At 43.3% G+C, this 21,289-nt stretch overlaps 1 long non-coding RNA gene across 1 annotated transcript in view; it reads left to right on the forward strand.

The window, feature by feature from the left end:
* The first annotated feature begins 11,692 nt into the window (after positions 1-11,692).
* Positions 11,693-21,289, forward strand: part of LOC141731040 (uncharacterized) — a 132,634-nt gene continuing 123,037 nt past the window's right edge. Inside the window, exon 1 of the long non-coding RNA XR_012582943.1 lies at positions 11,693-11,798. This is a non-coding gene — a long non-coding RNA (uncharacterized LOC141731040). The remainder of the gene's footprint in view (positions 11,799-21,289) is intronic.

A 21,289-nucleotide genomic window follows, 5' to 3' on the forward strand; every position in this document is an offset into this window, starting at 1 on the left:
GTCTCAGCATTTGGGCACACTTTAGGTGCAGAATTCTTTCCTCACACAGCTCTACCAGTATTAAACATTATTTTTCCCCGCAGGAACATCCCTGAGGGCAGCCTGTAACCATCAGGGATTCAGAGGGCAGCTCTGGCACTGACCGTGCTTACAGAGCAGCCCTTCCTTCCACGAGCTCTGCTCTCTTTAGGATTCCCACAGCACCTCAGGAAAGTTGTGCAGCCCCAGCCCTGCCTTCCCTGAGCTCTGATAATGCTGCCCTGGTGACAGATGATACTCACGTGGGTGCAAAGCCAGTTCTATTTACATTTACACTCTCCCAGCAGGCTCAGTGCAGTTGTCACAACTTGTCAGTGGTCGGGGCCCAACGGTTTGTGGTCGGCGTAAAGATATTTTTCTGTTACAGAATCTGCTGTGTTTAAAAGGGAGCTGGCTGACTGTGATTATTAAGATGTAATCAAATGCATTAAGGCAGCTATTTCCTTTGCCATTAATAATGAGAAAGCTGGCAATATAATCTCCCCTTCGTTCTCTTGTTTCACTTTTGTGGTGAGAAATGAAATGAAAGCAATCAGGAGCTCCAGGAGCCTTTTGGCACTGTGTATTTTTGTTGTCATAAAAATCATAAAGTAAGTACTTGTGTCATGTATTTTTAGTTAAAAATTTTGCTGAGGAAAATCTGTCCTTTATCATAGCTCCTAAGTGTTTCCATAAATAAGAATTAGGTTCTTAATTCATTGAGGTACTTTGGAAAACTCTCTTCAACCACACTTGCAGTGTGTCTGTCTCCTTCCCAGGCAATCTTCAGTTTTCATTTCCTATAGGGTATATTTATTTGTTTACTAAAGCTTATATAATTTATTTTAAATCCTCCTGAAGAGTTAAGGGATTAGAAAATGATGGGTTATAACAATAATTTAAAATCATGTTTAATACCTTAAATACTTTTCCACTACAGCAGGTTAAATAGTCACCAGCCTTTACCTTATAAAGCCTCATTTAAACCTAATGCTCAAGGAGAAATGCTGTAGAAATTACCATTTAACACTTGTGTTTGACATGGGTTTATGATGTTTTCTCAGCTGAGGAAAATGAGAAAAACTGAGTTGAAACAGTTGAATTCCATTATCTCTGATTCTGCTCTTTTTAAAAACTGATGATCTCACAGTTTGTCTAATGATTCCCTCGAGTTTGTTAATCTTTGCAATAATGCCATCTATTTTTCATCTATCTATCTCTTTAGTCAACTTTTTTACTAGAATCAAGAAAATTTCTTCTTATTCTGGAGTAAGTATTGTGTTCCCACTAGAACCTGGTGCTCTAATTTAAGATACCCAAGGCTGAGGTCTTCTGTTCTGCTTTCCCTGTGCTGGTCTTAGACTCCTCTGGCTGTAATTCCCACTGGCAGGCCTCAAAGGTGAACTGGGAAATCTCAAAGGCAATTCAGACAATTAGTGGAATTTATTTCTTCTTGCTTTCCAAAGTGATAAAGTGAGTGAAAAGGAGCCTGCAATGACTTATGCAAGATGAAAGAGGTAATCCAAAAGTCCTCATGGTGAATGGCAAGGCTGCTCTCATTTTAGTGGTTTTGGAGCTGGTCTTCTGAACCAGAGCAAGTGACACTCAGTGGATGTGGGGGGATGTAAGAATGTAAGAGAACAGTTGCAGAAGGTAATCTCACACCTGAGGAGTTGCAGCTGTACTAATCACCAAAGATTAGGAACAGGCCTGCCCTTAATAAGCCACAGCTGTGCCCAATAAAAAGAAGAGTGCTACAAAAGAGTGGGTTAGCTGGGTGAGGAGAGATGGAGTTTGTTGGGTGTGCTGTGAGGAGCTGCCTATGAGTAATCACCAAGAAGTGATTTGCAATAAGATGACAAAAAGTGGATGCATCTTCAAAGGCTGGATGAGGAAAGCCCTTGAGATACAACCAGGCCTCTGTCTCCAGATTTCCCTTTTGCTGTGTCCATTCCTTGTAGGGATTTCTCACGGTACTTTCACTAACTCAAAGGCTTAAAATCCTCAAAAACATGCTTTGTTCTCCAGTGCTTCTGTGGGCTTTCTCATTCTGGGCACTGAGAGCATGGTTTTAGTCCTGCAGCAGCAGCCCAAAGCCCTTTCTTCAATGACAAGTGTTTTTGCTTTGGACCTGTGTGTTGAGGGTCCCCAAAGCTGCCAGTGTCTCTTTTATGAGATGCTGAGCTCCTGTAAGACTGGGGAGGAGCCCTGGGTGCTCACTCTAATCCCTCCTGAGGCAGTGCCATGCTCAAAGAGAGACATTTGGAAACAGGCTGTTCCCAGCAGCTCCTTCCACCAGTGCCAGCCTCAGGGTGGCAGGGACGCTTTGCCCGTGCCCCCATGTGCCACTGTGATCTCCTGCTTCTGGGAAGCTCTCAGGATGGCTCCTCCAAGAGAATCATCTGTGTTCCCAGTGATAAATGCTGGGATCTATCCTTGCCTTCCAGCAGCTGGAGGGTGCTGGGCACAGGCTGGCTGCTCCCTGGCATGGCTGAGTCCCTCTCCAGATGCTTCCTGTGCCAAAGGAGGGTTTGCCTGCTCCTCCCCAGCCCCTGTGGGTCATGTCCCTGCAGAGCTGGGGCTCCTGATGGGGTTTGCTGTTCCTCTGGAGCTGACAGAGCATCCTGCTGTGTTTCCAGTCCTCCCCAGGCTAGTTTTTGTCACTCTTGGTCTCTCCTCTTTGCTCCTTGTCTCTGCAGTGTCTGACTCTGCTCTCCCATTCCCTGGAGCTGTTGTAGAGGTGGGCTGGGATTTTCAAAGGGATTTTTATTTTTTTAGAAGAGACCATATCCTGTGCCCTACAAGTAAGAAAGAAAAGCAATGTACTTTCTAAGTCTGGGTCACTTGATGCCTGCATTTTGCTCCATTTCTTAGGGGCAAGGCCATCCTGTGCTCTGTCAGCCCTTCCCTGCAGGGCTGTACAAACCCGGTGTTGTCCTTTCACTGCTGGATGAGGGGGTGGCTTTGCCCAGACTTTTTCTGCATTATTATTTTTCCTCCCCGCAAAACACCAAACTGCTAGCTCTGCCTCTGATGGAGGAGCAAAGGAAAAGCACTTTTTATTAATTTTTGCATAGGAAATCAGCTGCAGCACTGCAAGGATGAATTTATCTTCTACCTCTTTGGCTTGTACTTTAGTCACACTTTGTCAACCAGACAATGCTCATCATTTATATATAAAATCCTTCCACAGAATATACAGGTAAGAAGAATACATGTATAATGAAATAACAAGTCTTGGCATTTTCTACAGAAGCAGCCAAACATTCAGCTGTGATCAGTTTTATTAAGAGAAGAAACTGCTGGATACAATAGTGTCCCAAATAATTGATGAGAGATGAATTTGATCTCTGGCTGGTGGCTACAATAAATTTCTCTTGTCTGCTCAGTCCACTTACTGCAGGTGGGAACCAACCCTGTGCAGTGATTAAAGAAGCAAAATATTTTAGGCATAATAGAATAGAGAAATTCTCCTAGTAAGCTGGACAAAAATAGCTCCACAGGTAGAGAAATGGAAGGGGAAGTGCTTTTACTGAAGTCCACATTAAATTAGGGATCTGTTATTTTTGTTCCTCACTCCTTGCAGCTGACAGTGAAGCAAAATGATATTTTTGGGATATTGCCTTGTACAGGCTCTGCCCAGCCTTTTCATTAGCACCTCAGGAGCCGAGGCAGGAAAAGGAGCTGCCTTCCCTTGGTGGAATTGTCGGGCAGGAGAGGAGGGAAGGTCAGAGGAGGGAGGGAAAGCTCATCTTTGGGTTTGCTTTAACTCCAGGTGGTGTTCGTGACCTGGATGTCCTCTCTGCCGGCACCAGGGCTGGGCATGACTGCAGGGCAGAGCAGGGTGTGGGCAGGGGGTGCCCACACAGCCCCTCCTTTGTGCATGCTCCTGCCATGGTGGAAAGGTACCAGTGCTCTGCTCTAAATGTGAAATTTGGTTTCTTGAGGATTTTGTGACTGCAGCCCAGGCTCCCCAATATTTAGGATTAGGCAGAGAAAGCCCTGTCTAATATTGCCCTTTCAGCAGGGCAATATTAGACTAGAAGACACTATTAGGGCCAAAGACAGCAGCTATAAATAACTCCTTTAATCTGTGCAAGAAAATGAGTAAATAACAACATCGTCCTGCGAAACAGTTATGTCTAATGTTTCATTAATGCTTTGCCAACATTGATAATTCTTTTTATATAATTTAGCATGCTGGGCTCCTCTATCCCTGGAGTTCTTTCCAGATGGGGTAGTGCGTCCCAGAGAGCAGGGAGTGTCAGGGCCATCAGCATGTCATTAGAGCTAATGCAGGAGTTGTCAAATGATGCCTGCTCACTGCTGAAAAGCTCTGTATTAGCACAAGGCTGCAGAACTGCAGCATTCATCACCAGGGAGTGTTATTTGAAAAGATCATTTAGTATCTGCCAAGGCTGCTGTAATATTTTTTTGGCCAAAGAATTTAAGTGGGAAGATGTGTGTGTGCGCGCCTCCACTTGTGTTTAATTGTAATCTCACATAATGCACTCCTTAGCTTGACATTTTTAAAGTAAGGGGTAGGTTGGTTGATTCCTGAAATTAATTATAATTCAGATTTTGGAGTGTGCAAAATGGATAGAAAGCTTTCTATAAACCTTTTAGACACAGCTAGAATTTGGACTGATTTATTATGCACTTCTACTATGCTCTGCTGCTCATGTAACAGAATCTTTAGGAATTTATTGCAAGAAAATGGCTCCTCTTCACAAATTTGATGCAAGGAGAAGATAGAATTTGGGTTTTAATTGCATTTTGGTAAGGAAAACCAAAACCATTCAAGACTTTGGCCCTTTGTACACCGGATGAATTGAGTCTCTGGTGTTCCTAACTCAGGGTAAGAGAATCTTCTATCTGCATTAATGCCTGCATGAAAGTTTTAAAGACATGAAAATGACAAATGCTGGGTTATTTTACTTGTTTTCTCTTGCAGGAATAAATTAGCAAAGTCAAAATACTTCCTGATGCTCCAACAGAAGAGATTTTAGTTGATTCTCCTTTAGGTGTTTCACTCATTAATGCATTTCGTTACAAAGATTAAGTGGACTCCAAGTTCTCCTGAAACAGCAGAGATCTTAACTTCTGAATTAATGCATGCCTCAAAAACAGTCTGCCCTGGAGATGATGTTTTAGAATGACAGCTGTCTGCACAAGGAGTTTGTGGGGAAACAACCATTACAGACTGCTGTTTTAATTCCAATCACCTTTCATGTATAAACATGGTGAACTTTATCACACTTAACAATCTTTAACATTTATGAAGCAAGTTTCTAGCTGAGGATCCAATAACACCTGCATGGACCTCAGAAGCCCAGCAGAAGAGGAGGAAAAAGATGGTGAAATGCTGTCTGGGCCCTTGTAGAAGAGCTCAGATGTGTGATTTGGATCTAAAGGAATGTTTGTAGCAGTGTGATGGGAATCAGTGTATCTCCATCAGGTATCAGTGCCTGGCTGGGAGCTGGGAGCAGATTGCTCCTGAAGAACAATAAGGTTTTTTCATTAAGCTCTTCCCTGTTGGCTAGGATAGATAAGAAAGCCTCCTCCCCTACTTGACTCATGCAGTAGATAAGATAAATATCTATATATGAGATAAAACTTAAGTGCAGCAGGAACTTGGAAGAGACATTTTCTAGGAGAAAAAAGCTTAGCAGGCATCAGTTTATAAAAAATAAAACAGGCATGGATTTGTACTGCGTTCTAGTAAAAGTAAAGCCCCATTGTTGGCTCAGTGTGTTTTCTGTTGGAGACTGGATTGTAACCAAGGCATCATCTGCAGGTTGTAATTCTCCCCTCTGGAGCTTTTGGAGCTGGGGAAGTTCACTTTGCTCCGGTACAGCCTTCATGCCATGCTAACATGTGTGGCAGTCATTTGCAAAAACTGCTGACCTCAGCAGGCTGCAAGGCTTGTGTCTTATGTGGATGAGTATTTCCATCCACATTTGAATTCCCTTCTTATAGTGGGGTGAAAAAGGCCTGTTACTGGTTTGTCATTCCTGAGCCTTGGTGGTGGCAGCATTCCCAGTCATTAGGGCAACTCAAAACCAGGGGTTTTTTTCTTTTCTGGGAACACTGCCTTTTCAAAGCAGTGACAGAGCAAGAGGAATCGTCCATTTTTTTTTTCCTTGAAGAACTTATTTCCATTTTCTCTTAATTATCTGCACCACTGGTTTCTGCCTGTGTGCTGACTTTGGCTGAGGTAGAGTTAATATTCATCACAGTATCTGGTCTGAGGCTGTATTCTGGATTTGTTGGTAAGTCTGGGATGTTTTAGCTATTGCAGAGCAGAGCTCACACAGAGTCAGTGCCTTTGCTGCTCCTCACCCCACACACCTGCCAGGAGAATGAGGGTGCACGAGGAGCTGGGAGGGGACACAGCCAGGACAGGTGACCCCAGCTGACCCAAGGGATATCCCAGGCTATATGGATGATGCTCCATGTTTAAAGCTGGGGTGAGAAATAAGGAAAGGGGAACACAATCAGAATGATTTGTGGGAAGGTGTTTGCCTTCCCAAGTCACTGTTACATGAGATGGAGCTTTGCTTCCCTGGGGTGGCTGAACTTGACTGCCCATGGGAAGCAGTGGATGAATTCTGAAATTACTTTTCTTGCGGGTATGGACTTTGCTTTACCTATTAACTGTCTGAGGTTGTTGGTTTTTTTGTTGTTGTTGTTGATTGGTTTGGTTTTTTTTTAATTTTACCTTTCTGCTTCTCTCCCCATCCCACAAGGGGACAGTGAGTGAGCAGCTGCTTGGGGATGAGTTTCTGTCTGGGGTTAAACCATGGCTGCACATTATCTACCTCACTGGCTCTCATGACTAAAGATTCCTGGGATTGTGCTCACACATTTCCCCTTGCTCTGCTTTTTCCCAGTGCTCTGTGCAGTGCTCTAGTAGCATATATGGGTCAGATTATATATTACATTCTGAGTTTGCATGATGAGCTCTGACTGAAGCACCTAGGGACAAATAACCCAAATACAGACCAGTATTCCTCTAGTAACCTGGTTGTAGTACACTGCTCATTATGTGAGTGCTTGAGTACCTATCCCTTCATGATTAAAGATATGCAAAATGTAATTTAGGTGTTCCACTGTCTGCTTGCTCAGGGAATATTTTCCTTCTAGGTGAATAAATCCCTTAGTTTGAAAAATGCAGTTATAACTTTCATGTTTTCCAAGTTTGTGGGGTTTTCTCCACTACCTTCACCTTTATATAGGTACACTGCAGGTTCTGTAAGGAGAATTGTACCCTGAAACCCAAGGTAAATTTCAGAGGAAAAACATCTTTATATTAACTAGATTTAAGCAGTGTAGGAACACATACAAAACTCTTTATTAAGCAGCTCTACATTGAGTCCCTGTTAAAAAATGCCCAAAGAACCTTCAAGGGAAAAGAAGACATTAACCAAAGGGGTCTGCTGTGCTAGACAATGATTGACTGAGGCAGAGACTTGAGTAGAAAAGATTATTTGCTTTTGGTTGTGTTGGATGTGCTTCATTTTAGGTGTGCCTGTGTGCTGGAGTCCCTGCTGCAAGAAACCTGGGCTGGCAGCAGATAATTAATGAGAGGATGAAAGTGTGAAGAAAAGAGAAGAGTAGGATCATCAGGTATCTTCCAAAATGGATTGTAATAGAAAGTGGCAGAATATGCTGGCAATAAAATCCAAAGATGAAGAGCTTTCATTTAATCAATTAAGATCGATTAGTGGAATCAAAGGTACAGTATGGGTAGCAGCTAATGCAGGGGTTAAAGCATTTTATCACTAGTAATTATAAAATTGGCTCAATTTTCTATTTCAAATCCTCATGTTTGCAGTAAGCATTATAAATAATAAAATGTTATTATGTTTTATTTAATATTTATCACCCATCTTAGCTGCTGGAGTAAAATCATTCCATACTTAAAACCATGAGTTTTTCTAATTCTAAATTGCTAATTTCCCTCACCTTTTTGTGACCTCTCTTTAAACCTGTTTCATAAGAGTATCCACCCATGATTTCTTTCAGTGAAATGAAAAATGATCAGGATTATAGACCTTTGCTTTTGAAAAACCAGTCTTTTATTTTATTTTATTTTTCAAATGCTGACCCTCACTTCACCACTTCACAGAAGCATGATTTTTCTACATATCCCTTTGTTTCCATTTTGGAGAAAAGCCTTAATGGAGACATGCTTACACAGCAACACCATCCTTTTTCTGTAAGAGCTGGTTTGCTCAGGGAGCCAGCCCAAGTTAGCTATCCTGACAAATGAATTCTTTTATGGGTGTGAGCTCTATTTCCCTTAGGGCTGTGTGTAGTTGAGTTGTACCAGCACATCCTTGCTAATGCAAGCCAGTCTCAGGCTTGGGGCAAGAAGGGACAGGACAGGGACCCTTCTGCTGCTGAGGACACCCAGAGAGGCAGGGGGTGCTGAGCAGGGGCTCTGTGGGATCTCTGGTCACTTCATAATGAGCACCTTCCTTTAAAGCTTTTCCCATCCTTCTGGCCCTATTAAATAAGAGACGTTTTTGGCTTACAGAGAAAGATGTTTTCAAATGACTCTTGGCTTTCAAACCTGGGCTCCACCCTGCTCCAAGGGTGCTGATTTAAATGCAATTATAGAACTGTATTGAATGCCGCTGAAAAAATAGGGGTGGTGAAAAAAAAATTCTCAGCTAGTGTAAGGCACTTTTTCTTCACCTGCACACACGGAATATTTCACGCAGACCCCTTCCCCTTGTTAGCTCCAAGAGGTGAATGCTTCTGTCCTGAGTGCTGCTTGTTCCCAACCCGAGGGGTCAGAAAGCTGCATTTTTTCCATTTTGTGTTGACTAGGGTGGGCTGTACCCATGCCTGGGTTTTGGGAGAATCCCTCAGAAATCCCTCTAGTGTGCCATGTGCTGAGGTGGAGCCAGGGGCTCTGATAAAAAGGATTGGACCAAGCAAGGAAACAATCATCATGTATACAACTTTTGCTGCAGAAAAAGGGAGGAGTTCTGCACACTCTTGTGTTTTCTAAGCCCTTCATGTGCAATATTTTTTTACATAGTTGTTGTTTCCTTGGATCCTGATCCTCTGAGGGTGGAAATCTGCCTCCCATCTTTGATGCCTGAGTAAGGCAGGAGGAGCTTTACCCTGATCCAGAAAATACAGCAAAACCAACAGTGGAAAAAAAGCTGTCAGGCTCAAATCACTGTGGGACCAGAGCTGCAGTGCTCTTTTGTTTTGTGTGGTGTTCAGACTTGAGCCTCCTCAGAGAAAGTTTGTTTCAGTTCAGGAGCCTAGGCAGAGAAATATATTTTCTATCTTACAGAAAGCAGGATAGTTCCTGACACATTGCAAACCATTAGTGTAAGATTTTGAGGTGAGCTATTCTCTGCTTTTCTATTAAAAATCCATAAAACTGAGCTTCTCCCACCCACTCAAGCTGATAAAGCACAAACCCACAAAAACTTGTAAATAAAACATGAGGCAGAGGAATTCTCAATGTCTTTGGGGGAAGGAAGAGACAATAGCAAAATATGTAGCAGCCTAAAGCCAAACCCCACATGAACAGCAATTTGTACTTAATGCAGAGCAAAAAAATAATCACTCCACCCTCCCCAAGGTAGTTCATGGGCTCTGTGAAACCCCCTTGCACAACTGATATAACAATTTAGATGGGCTTTTTTTCCTGAAGAGCTGCAGAAGTTCCTGCTCATCTCCAAAAACTCAGTTTAAACTAAACTGCCTCATGTGACACAAAATATCTCTCATTTTAAATCTTCGTTCAGGATCAGAGAACGCCAGCACTTGTGGAGTCCTGTGCTGAGCTGCAGCTTGGCCAACTCAAACTTCACATCCCATCCTGCTGCAGAAAGGATGTGTTGATGGAGCAAAGGAAGGAGGGGGAAAAGATAGTGTGAGAATGGGTGCTGGACAGTACAGGCACATCTGCAAGCAAAAAAAGGCAGAGCAAAACCTCCCTGTTCAGGTGCAGGTGCTGATTGGTACCTTTGACAACACAAATGAACTGCTCATAGGGATGTTCACTGAGTCTGAATTCTGCCAGAACCAAAACTGTTTGTGAAATCATATTGTTTAGTCATTTTTTTTGTTGTTGTAAAAGAAACAAGAAAAAAATAAAAAAAAAAGACAAGGAAATTACAGCAGCATGGGTCTGGTCTATGTCTGCATTAGTAAAATAAGAAACTGCAATTTCCCCTTGGGGAATTTAAAATTATATTTTTCCTACTGTCATAGAAACTGTCAAAAATAAGAAGTAATTCATGCCAAAACCAAATGTTTTGATAAATGCAAAGCAACCATTTCCTAAAAAAATTTCTCTTGCCAGGAATTTTGAAATGTTGGTCTGTTCTATAGTGGAAGAGAAATTCATCTGAACATATTCTCCGTGAAACAAGATGTCCAGTTGTGACCCAGGGCTGCAATAAAATGCTCTTACTGATAGACTTCTAGTGGTCTGAGCACCATCAAGGATTTGGTGGATTGGCCTTAAATAATTTTATTATCATAGATTTTGTTATATTTAAATGGTTTAGTCTTTCTGTACCTCTTATCTGTGCAGAAATTATCAGGACTCTGCAGATCATAGAGCTGTAGATGAAAATCATGAGAGGATCTAAAGATTTCAGGTAGATCTGAGTTACCAAAGAAACATAATTCTACAAAAAGTAGGGTGAATTCTGTGCTCTGGGAAGCAGGGCTGGACATGGAATTTGGGTGGGATTCTTTTCTGTGGAGTGGGCAGGGCTCAGCACAGATAGAAAAATACTCAGTGGTTTTCTGGGCATCTTAAATGCAAAAGTTGTGGAGAGAGAAAGTGCAAGGCATTTAGAAAAGCCCATCTGTCTAAAACATAAAATGAATAAAATCCTAATCTGCCTTGTTGATTGGTATGAACATGTTTTCTTATTTTTCTTTCATCTGTATTGAAAAAAACACGTCAGCATAGAGGCATTTTACCCTTCAACAAGAGTGTACAGTAAGCAGGATTATGTTGTTCTCATACAAGAATGGAAATGAAACAAAGAATTGTTCTTCTTTGTCCTGTTACTGCAAGACAAAGCAGATCCTGCTGTAAGATCTCCTGTGTAGTGCCTGCCATGTGCAAATGCTCTTGGCAGGTATATGAAGTGTCTGCAACACTTCCACAGGTGTTTATTCTGTGGTTTAGAGCTCTGTATGATCTCCAGGCCCACAAATGGGCCCTGAGTCTTCACCCCCCCAAAGTCAATTGGAGTGTAGACACCTGGAAATTTGCTTTATTTCTGAAACTAGTATTTTGAGCATCTCAGTTCTCCTTGGAAGAAGGAAGCTGTCTCAGCTGGGAGTTGGCTCCAGCTGAGACATCCACAGGTACATCCCTCTGGCTGAGGATTGCTGGCACAAGCCCCAGAGGAGCCCAGCAGTGACTCAGTTCCTTTCCTTCTCTGAAGTTTCTTCATTAAAAGCTATGTGAGTTGAATCTGTGATCACTTCACCTTAAGTTGTCCCTCCCAGTTGTGATTTTCCACAGCAAATATCTGGACCTGGGAAGACAGAGATAATGTTTAACCACATAGTTCCAGATTTGATGATGATGTGATCTATTCTGGGAACAAGGACCATGCTTTCAGTACATATTTATGAGGGTGGCGAGGTGCCCAACAGGAAGCATGACGTGGATCTCCAAATTCAGGGCAGACCTGCAAGGTGGTTTGGATGAACTGTGTGTCCCATGGAGTGGAGCAGGGGGCAGCAGCCAAGAGGCATGAGTGGGTACACATGGACAAAAGGTATTTTTCCAATTCTGCTGCTGAGCCCATGCTGGCTCGAGGTGAGAGCTCAGCACCCTGGTATCCAGACACATCTTAGCTAGTGTTTGAGTGTGAGCAGCTGCACAGGGAGGCCATCAGTGCTGCCAGGTCTGCCTGTGCCAACCATCCTTCTGTCAGCACAGGGACTGGCCAGGTGCAGGCTGGGGGTGCCTTCTGCACCCTGACCCTCTCACATGCTGTATCCAAACCCCATGGGTTTGTTGGGGTGTTTTTCTCTCAGGAATGCTGTGTGGAATTAAAGCTGTTGTGGTTCCAAAACCCCTGGCTCTCCCAGGTGTCCCACACGCCACGGGCTCAGCTGAGCTTGAGTATTGTAAATCAAAGGCAACTCCAAAGAAGGGGAGAGTATGATGAGGAGGACTCCATGGATATCAGAAGGCTAATTAATTACTTTATTATACTATAGTATATACATTTCATCTAAACTGAATTTGCCAAGCACTCAACTCTGCACACACTGCACAGAATCTTGTGACTGTCAGCGACAGTCCCAACACACTGATAGGCCCTGATAGGCCAAGGAACAAAACACCATCACTGTGGGTAAACAATCTCCACATTGCATTCTACTTTGGCACAAACAGGCACAGCAAGTGTGTTTTCCCTTTCTCTGAGGTTCAGAGAATGGGAATCTCAGAAATCCTTGGGAAGACTTGTGCCTTGCTTTTCTCTGTGAAGGGAAATGTGGCGATACTTGAGGCCGCTGCAGGTCCGGGCCCTGCTTGAGGCCGCTGCAGGCGCTGCTGTGGTCACACACTGATGGAATGGACATTCCAGCCTGGATCCATCTGTTTGGGAGCTGTGTTGGTCAATTCCTCCTGTCCTGTCAAACCCTTCAAACTGCCAGGATGATGATCACTGCACAGGTAGGGACAGGCAAGGGCTGAGTTTCTTCATCTCCCAGGGGCAGCCCTGATCCCAAGGAGCACGTTGGTGCCTGCAGAGAGAACACTGATCTACTCAATGCCCAGAACCAGGCTCTGGGTCTTGTTCAGAGGAGTTTTTGAGGGCTGTGTTTGCCGAACACAATGCTTAGAAAATCTGTGGCAAATTTAGGAAGGGCATCTTGGATATGTCTGTCAGGGTTTGTGAAATGTCACAGTTTTAGGGGCCGCTTCATGTCTCCTTTCAATATTTTTATAGTAAAAGCAGGGCTACAGCATTAGTTTATGATAGAAATAGATGCATCAGTAGATACTAAACAAAGAAAGGACTGTTTTTACTGTTGCAGATATGTCTTGGATCTCAAACAGGAAACAATATTCATCCTCAGAGCTATAACAAAGCAAGCACTATGGGTGCAAAGCTGCACTTAGTTGTACCAAGTACAGTGCAATCTTTTAATGGCAATCTCAAGAAAATGCCACCTGGGAATTTCCATGTGCCTGAATTAAGAGGAAACAGTGTTAAGTATGGTGAAAGTGTGGGAAACACCCTAAGGCCCAATTGAGAAGGAGAAACCACACACTTACCATTATTGTCTGTGCTGGGAGATTCTGCTCTTTTTTTACCACACTATCCAGATTAAAATGTTTGCTTATGACCTGCAGCACTGTGCACCTGATTGTACTCGTGCTGATGTCTGTGGCAGGGGTACATTAGTGTGATCTTCCAAGCATTCACTTCTCTGTGAAAGGCAGAGAGAAGCTGAGTGGCCTCACAGGCTCCAATGACCATTTCCAGCACAAAATCTGATGCAATTAGGCTCTATTTGAGCCTATTATAGTGGAATTTTCCTGCCAATATTGTGCTGTGAATGTACCATATATGAGCAGTGGGGATGCCTGGCTTGTCCTGGTCGCTTGGAGAGGACAAAGGGTGCTCAGGATGTGTCTGTGCTGTGAGATGCAGCTTCCCACATGGCCAGGGCAGGCAGAAATGGCTTTAAGGTAATCAAATGAGCTGCTGTACCCACAGGGATGGTTCAAAGTAGTTTTCAAGGACTTTTGGTAAACAGCATGTCCAGCATGGGATTCCTTAGCTGTGGTTGTGTGACAAGGTGAAATCCAGCTAGGCACACTGTGCTGCTGGGACCTTCCTCTGCACCAGAGGCACCCAGGGATAGGCTGGAAGGGAGTTGGTCCCTGTCAGCCATGAACATGTTTTTCTCACAGCTCTCAGACGTTTTTCTGATCCTCCTCAGACCTTTGTTCATGCTCTAAAATCCCGCCAGAGCCACTGGAGGAAAACAAGTCTCAGGGAAAGGCCTCCAACGGTGACACAAATTATGTGAGGATTCAAACAAGTCCTAACCTGACATTTTTCAAAGTGAAATGCAGGACCTGCCGCTTGCTGATTGCTTTTGGCCTGTAACAGCAGCTGAAGCACAAACAACATCATTTGCTGTGCATGATGACAAGGAGAGAAAAGAGGAATGGGGAAGAAGTGAGAAAAAAAGAAATATTGAATCAAATTATGGAGGAAAAGCAGCTTCTTTATAGACAGTTTTGATCAAACTATTAATTTTGTGTGTATGCTTAGAAATTATTGTGATATATTCACTGCCCATGCCAGAGCTATAAAGCTTGTTTTATCAAATACTGAAGAAGGAGGAATTCTCTTCCCTCAGCAGGGCTTGACCTCTAGGGCAGGAAAACCTGAGGGCTTCATGCATTCCATGCCAATAGGGAAGGTTGAAAGGAATTTCCCCAGGATGCTCTGGGCTGGGATGCCCAGGGCTGCCATCTGAGAGGGGTTTGTGCAAATGGGGCCCATTTTGTGCAGCCCATCATTTCCCCTCTTTCCCCAGAAAACCAGGCAGCAGGCTCTTACTCATGATATTTAAACTGTCTGTGGTTGCAGGGGGAGTTCTCTCAGAAAGGTGAGGTGAGGTGAGGTGAGACACCTCCAAGCATTACCCACAGCTTGCAGAACTAACTTCTGCAGGAAACCTATAAAAGTAGGGAGAGAGGAATAAAAACTATATTGCATTCCAGTGGAGCAAAGACCATGGTCTCTTTAAATGTTATTGAGTCAATAATTAAGTGAATTTGGAGTGTGAACTGTGTATCCACTTTAAATGGATTAATGATATGAGAATTCATACAAAATTGCTGTGTTGATTTTATGTTAATGGCTTTTTGAATATAAGCTGAACTATTAACCAAGGATAAGTGGAACTAATGTGGCAGCATTACAATAGAAATATAATTGAAGGGATGGTCTGCCATTTGTAAGGGGCCTTGTTTCTCTGGAGTGGGTTGGGAGAACAAAGGGTCCCTTGGACAGATTAGAAGGATGTCAGTGGGGTGGGAGGGCTTTACATAGAGGGATGCTCAAAAGAGCCCTGAATGCTTAAATGAAAGCTCAGGGAGGAGTGCAATTCAGATATCAACAGTGACACTGGAGGCAGACAGCTGGGCAGGGTATGTTCACCAGTTTGTGCCTGAAATCTCTCAGGATATTATTCCCAGGACTGCTGTATGTATGCCAGCAGCCAAGGAGAAAATATTCCCAAGATCTTGAGGAAAAATTTGTGCTTCAAGCTGCATTTTACATGACTCAACCTTTCCCTTGGCTTCATCCCATCCTGAGCATAGCATGGCAGGGACAGGGCAAGCACAGGAAAAATTGTGTTGGTTGGTAGAAAGAGGCACAGTGAGTGGGAACAGCATGAAAAATGAGCAGAAGGAAATGTAAGCTGGCTGGCAGTGTGGTTTTTCCAAACAGCAAATTCTGGTGTATTGTGGAATCCCCATTACTTGAATTATTTAAATATAAACTGGATAAAAGCTCTCATGAAAATACTACAGAATGCTGACTTGGGTGACCTATTCAGTCTTTCCAGCTCTTAGTTTTTGGCAGCTGTGGTTAAAATACTGGATTGAAACAGCTGGTGGATGACCTTCTTTGTTCCTCTTTGATTCCTTTCCCTCCTCTCTCAGAGGCAGCACCCAAGGTGCTGAGTGGACAGCCTGGGTGCAGCCCACAAAGGCAGGAGCAATTTGGGGTACCCAGGGATGCTGAAGCCTTGAATCTCCCCTCACTTATGGCTATCTCATGATCCACTGTGGTTCCTTTTGATTTGTGCAGGGTTAAGATCAGGCTCAAGGCGTTTGATGCTGATAATTTTATATAAGGTTGTGGTAATACCGTGGCAGTCCTTGGCAGTAAGTTGGCTCTGGGGGTGCAGAAGTGTGGGTTGAAGGTAACTGTGGTAAAATTGCTGACTGGGTGGGAAATGTGGATAGTTGCTGTATTAGGGGTGGAACTGGCTCAGTGGGATCTCACAAGGGCCAGGCTGTGCAGAGTGGAGGTTGGAGCAGGGGCAGAGGGAGGAGGTAGGATGGGTCTTACATTTAGCAATGGCAGCCAGTGGGTCTGCTCAGGTGCACCAAGTAACTTCACGCTATGCCTGTCTGAAACTGAGGGATAAAATGTACATGGATTTCAGAGCTACTGCTAAAGAGCCACCCACAAGAGGAGATCTGCTCTTTGTAAAAACTAGTGTTCACCTCTGCCTCTCCAAGGACTGGCTTTAAAACCACAGACTTTATATTTTGAGGTGAAGCTGCAAGTTCTCTGTTGCTCTTGTGCTATTGCCAGTGATTGAAAAAGTACTGATGGGACCTGGTTGAATGCCCAGATGTCTGTGAAAGCCATTGATTCTTTAATGAGGGTTAGATCAGGCTCCAGAGGTCTGCACATAAAAGCAGCAAAGTTTTATCAAAAAACCCAAATCAGTGCTCTGAATTTATAGGAATTATATACACAGAATTGGGTTGGTGATTAGAGGTGTCATTTATAAAATAATGCTGCTGATAGTTAAAGAAAATGTAAATAAATCCTTAATCATGTTGTGCATCCTTGTAAAACCTGTCTGCCAGAACTACAAACAAACACACAATAGCAGCATATAGGTGTTTGGAAAATAAACTGCCTGATTAGCTAATCTCATCTAACTGGGGCTTAATGATAAACTGAATTGTAAGTATTTTGTCATTTGTTACTATAAATATGATTGTGTTTCAAGGTCAGAATTTTGATTCCTTTAACTTCATAAAAATGCATGCTTCAAAGAAACTGAAGTTATTTTGTGTTATAGATTGAATACATAAGGCATCTTACATTTTTGGGTGAAATTCTTCCATTATTGGTTGAGTCTGGCTATTGATACACTAATCCTGATTCTTTGTTATTTTTTTCACCAGAGAGAATCAAATCTCCACATTTCCAAAATACTCAGTACACTTAGAAATCTACATCTTTGTGTGCAAATTTACATTTGCAAATATACAAATGCATATTTGCATATTTAAATGTTCAATTTGTCAAAACACTTTCCCCATTGATATTAACATACATATTATCATGCTCAGTGCTTCAGGTCTGTTCCCTCCTCTCTCTGGGACCAAGCTCAGTGCAGCTGAGCATAATTCTCCATTTGTGGTGGGATGAATGCTTCCTTAGTGCTGCATTTTGATGCATTTACTCATGTCCCTTGAATATCCCTTTATTTCACCAGCAGTCCAGTCTAGTAATGGACATACCAGTCAGCTATTTTGCACTTACAGAGTAATGCAGTTCTTTACAGATGGGAAGATCTATGAGCAGCTATTCATAAAGGGGAGGAGGAATGACTGCAGGTCAGCCCAGGAGTGTGGCAGGGTGGGATTGACAGAGGTTGGGAATAGCTTTGATTTTTTTCACAGTACCAGGGCTATGTATCCTTTCACTGCCAGACATATGGGAAGCCCCTAATGAGGCTTACATTATTGCTACTTAATATGCAAGTTGTTTCAAAGCAAGTGAAACTTGCAGTGGTAATGAACACTTAAGCAAAACACATTTTTCTTCACTGGCCCATTACTATCCAGAGATAGTTAATATCTGCTAAATGATTTTTCTCTCAAAGATAATGCCCAGAGAAGCTGTTACTGCCTCCTCCCATGCAAAAATTATGTCAGATTCTCTAAAAGTAGGAGGTTGACTTTACAACCACAGTCTCTGAAAGCAAAATATAAAGTCTGGCAACCTTTCCACTTGCCTCTGGTGCCTACAGGGAATGCCCAGGTTATGTTTTTGAGGTTTTCTCCAAAGTCATCAGAGCAAAACAGTTGTGTTGTATTTTGTTTGTTTTGATGGTTAAAATTATCAGTTAATTAAATGTTTCCAGTAGGTAACACTTTTATAAAGGTGCCAAGCATCACAGGAAGAGCGTTGTGGGCACCAGTGAGTGACCATGCCGCAGCTCAGTGAGCAATCACACACCCACAGAGTATCTGCCACGATGCTTTTGGGCAGAGGCACTTCCTCCAGGAGCAATGATAGCCATTGTCTGACTGCTGTCAAAGCAGCTCTTCTTAGAGGCAAAGACAACTTGTGCACAACCTCCTGCCTGCCCCCTGGAACACAGCAGCTCTGATGGTCATGTGCCTCCTCAGCGTCACAACAGTTGTCCCCAACAAAGCACCCCTTTATGGGAGCTTGGCTGCTCTGTTAGCAGCAGAGAGGTTTTGGCACTGCCAACAGCATCACTTGGCTGCAGCAGACTTCAGCAAACCCCTTCTGAATGCTCGAGGAATGAATTGGAACCCTCTGTTCATTTGCAAGCCTGGGTGTGTTGGAGAGCAGCGACGCTGTGGAGGCACCCAGAGCGTGCTCAGCCCCTGGCACCTGGACAGGCAAAGGAGAAGTCCAGCTTGGGAGCAGGGTGACTGCAAGAATTGCATCATGTATGTGTATCATTTGCCCCTCTGGGTTCAAGGCTGGTTAATACAGGCTGCTCTTTGCCCCAAGGGCAGCATTTCCTTGGCTCAGAGCTGGCTCCGGTTGCAGTCCTGCGGAAACCAGAGGAGAAGCAGATGAGCCATGTGCTTGGGGACTTACTTTGCAGAAGATGTCTTTGCTTCTTGCCAGCCCATCTCAGCCAAAAAAAGTTGTTCTTCCTCTGGGAGGCTCCATGGAGGGTCATTCCCTTAAGGGAAGAAAACTCTTTCTCTTCTCTGCCTTTCCAGTTAGGACCTATCTCCTTCTCTTCTCCTCCCCACCATCCCCATGACTCTTTCTCGTCCAGTGCCAACAAGTCCTTTCTACCTGAAAAAATTACTCAGATTACTCAGGTTGCTGTTCTACCTCCAGATACAGAGTTTGTATTCCAAATTTGTTTAATAATCTAGACAGTTAAATTAGAATAATATTAAAGGGCAGTTTAGCAAGGATGAAATGCAAACAGTGCTGCCAACTTCAATAGAAAAATATATTGAGTCAGGTTTTCATGAATTACACAGTAATCTTAAAAATCACAGTTAAAATGGCTAAATTGGTCCCTTTTTCATTTTGTGTCCTGATTTCTGGGTCTTTAGGGTATAACCATAAAGTCTAGAAAATTACTGTTAATAAAAATTAAGAGAGGAGCTCGCAGAGTTTCTCATGTCATTGCATGCTTCTGGCAGCCAAGGCTGGAGAACACTCAGAAATCATAAGACTCAAGATAAAAATCATGTGAGTTGGCAATACTGCTGCAAGACTCCCCAGAGACTCTGTACCTTCTTCAGGGAGAATAACTGTTCTTTTAAAACATTGCAAAATTAATCAGGGGAGAGGATCAGCTGGAATGGAGGGGAGGGAGTTTTGCCATGACTGGGGTTTATGGCCGGAGGAGGCTGACTCATGGCTCGCTGCAGCTCTGCTGCATGTCCTGTCACGCTGCTCATTCGGGGCCCCAGACATGTCTGGGATGAGATGAAGGCACGTTGTGTGTCCTGACTTCCTATGGAGAATCAGCAGAATTGCTGTTCCCTGGGTCGGGGAGATTAAACAGCTTCTTATCAGGAGAGCGGCACGGCGGCAGGGAGTTGAAATCTCTACATGACCACGGTGCAGGAAAGCCTTGTTTTCTTCTCTCACTAAAGGGAAAGGCCAATTTTCATCTTCCTCCAGCCTAGACAATATTTCTGAAGTTAGTTATACTCCTGTTTGTGGCCACAGAGTTATACTTAGTCTGTCAGACCCTATTGATTTCCAAGTGTCAAAATTTTATTGCAATATTATTAAGTACATTATAGCTGTTTGAATAGTACTTTCAGGGCTCTGTTCCCTGGTTCATCTGTGAATGATTTACAAACTGCTGCTGGTTTCTGAGCTTACCATTAGTTTCTGGATCATGTAGTTATTTGGAAATGTGTATAATTCAAGCAAATCATTGACAGCACACAAAATGTTCCTGTACAAAGGGAGATGTTCTAAAGCACAGAGGTGCCACATGAATGACAAACAAGCACTGAAAGACTGGAAAAGCTCAGCTTCCATGTCCTAGATGTACAACCTTTTAGGGGACTTTGTTATTTACTATTTGTGGAGTATAATCAGCCACCTTGGTTTTGACTTTGTGATGTGATGGTTACAGAAGGAAAATGATGTGAAGGGAGGAGCAGATGGTGAGTCTGACCACAACCAGCCAGGCAAGGCCTGCATCTTGCTCCTTGGGGTCCCAGATTGATGTTCCCCATAATTACAACATGCTTTGGTCAGGATTGTGGAAGTTTTGCCTCATCATCATGAGAACCAAGGAGCTGTGATCTCCCCATGGGTGGAGGAGAAGATATTTCCAAATATTTTCACTGCTTCATCACGTCTGTAGTGAAGTATTTGAATTAGATGTAGCTGCTTTAAAAACTGTGGTCTCAAAGTTGGTAGATGGGGAAAATCTAAGGAAGGTGCCCAAGTTTACAACAAGCTGAGTCCCCCTGAGTCCTTCATTTCACTTGGAGGGAGGCTGGTATGCAGTTCTCAGCTCTGACTGAGACTCTGCCATGTACTTGCTCCAAATACACCTTAAACAAATGTGTGGAGCAGGATTTAATTTTTTTACTTCATAACTATGGTGATAGAAAAATAAAGGGAACAGCTGTAAACAGCTGGCATGGGTTGGAGATGGGTGGAAGACATGTTGGTACTTGTTAGAGACGAGTTTTGGAAACAGAGTCCTAATTCTCCTTTCATTGATATTGTACAATTTAGGGATAACTCCACGGCCGTCAGTACAACACTGAGAGGAAAACAGAGAAAAAAATGTCTTCCCACCAAAAAGGTGTTTCTTGGCAGATGCATTCTGGCTGTGGCCTGTAGGTTGCAGCAGTGTATGCTTTTCATTAGAACACACCACTTGATCTTTTGTTTCCCCAAAGTGGAATTCCCCAATGAGATAAACCAACTCAGATTTGGTCGTATCACTTAAAAAAAATAAATAACCAGCCTTGATCTTGCTGGTGAGACAAAAGGATGTTGTTCTTTCAGCTTTTTGGTGCGTGGGTGTGAGCTATGCTGAGCCCTTTGGACCAGTGAATCAGCACGATGAGGTCCAGCAGCACAGGACGGCCTTCCCAGCAAGATGGGAAAACAGTGGGAAAGGCAAGGAGATTAGAAATGCTGGGAAAAACTGGCCCTGGAGATCACATCCCATTAGGTCAATTAAATTTCTATGTTTTCTGTTATTTTTGGATCGGAGG

Source organism: Zonotrichia albicollis, chromosome 16 (genome assembly GCF_047830755.1).
Source record: "Zonotrichia albicollis isolate bZonAlb1 chromosome 16, bZonAlb1.hap1, whole genome shotgun sequence".
Lineage (NCBI taxonomy): Eukaryota > Metazoa > Chordata > Aves > Passeriformes > Passerellidae > Zonotrichia > Zonotrichia albicollis.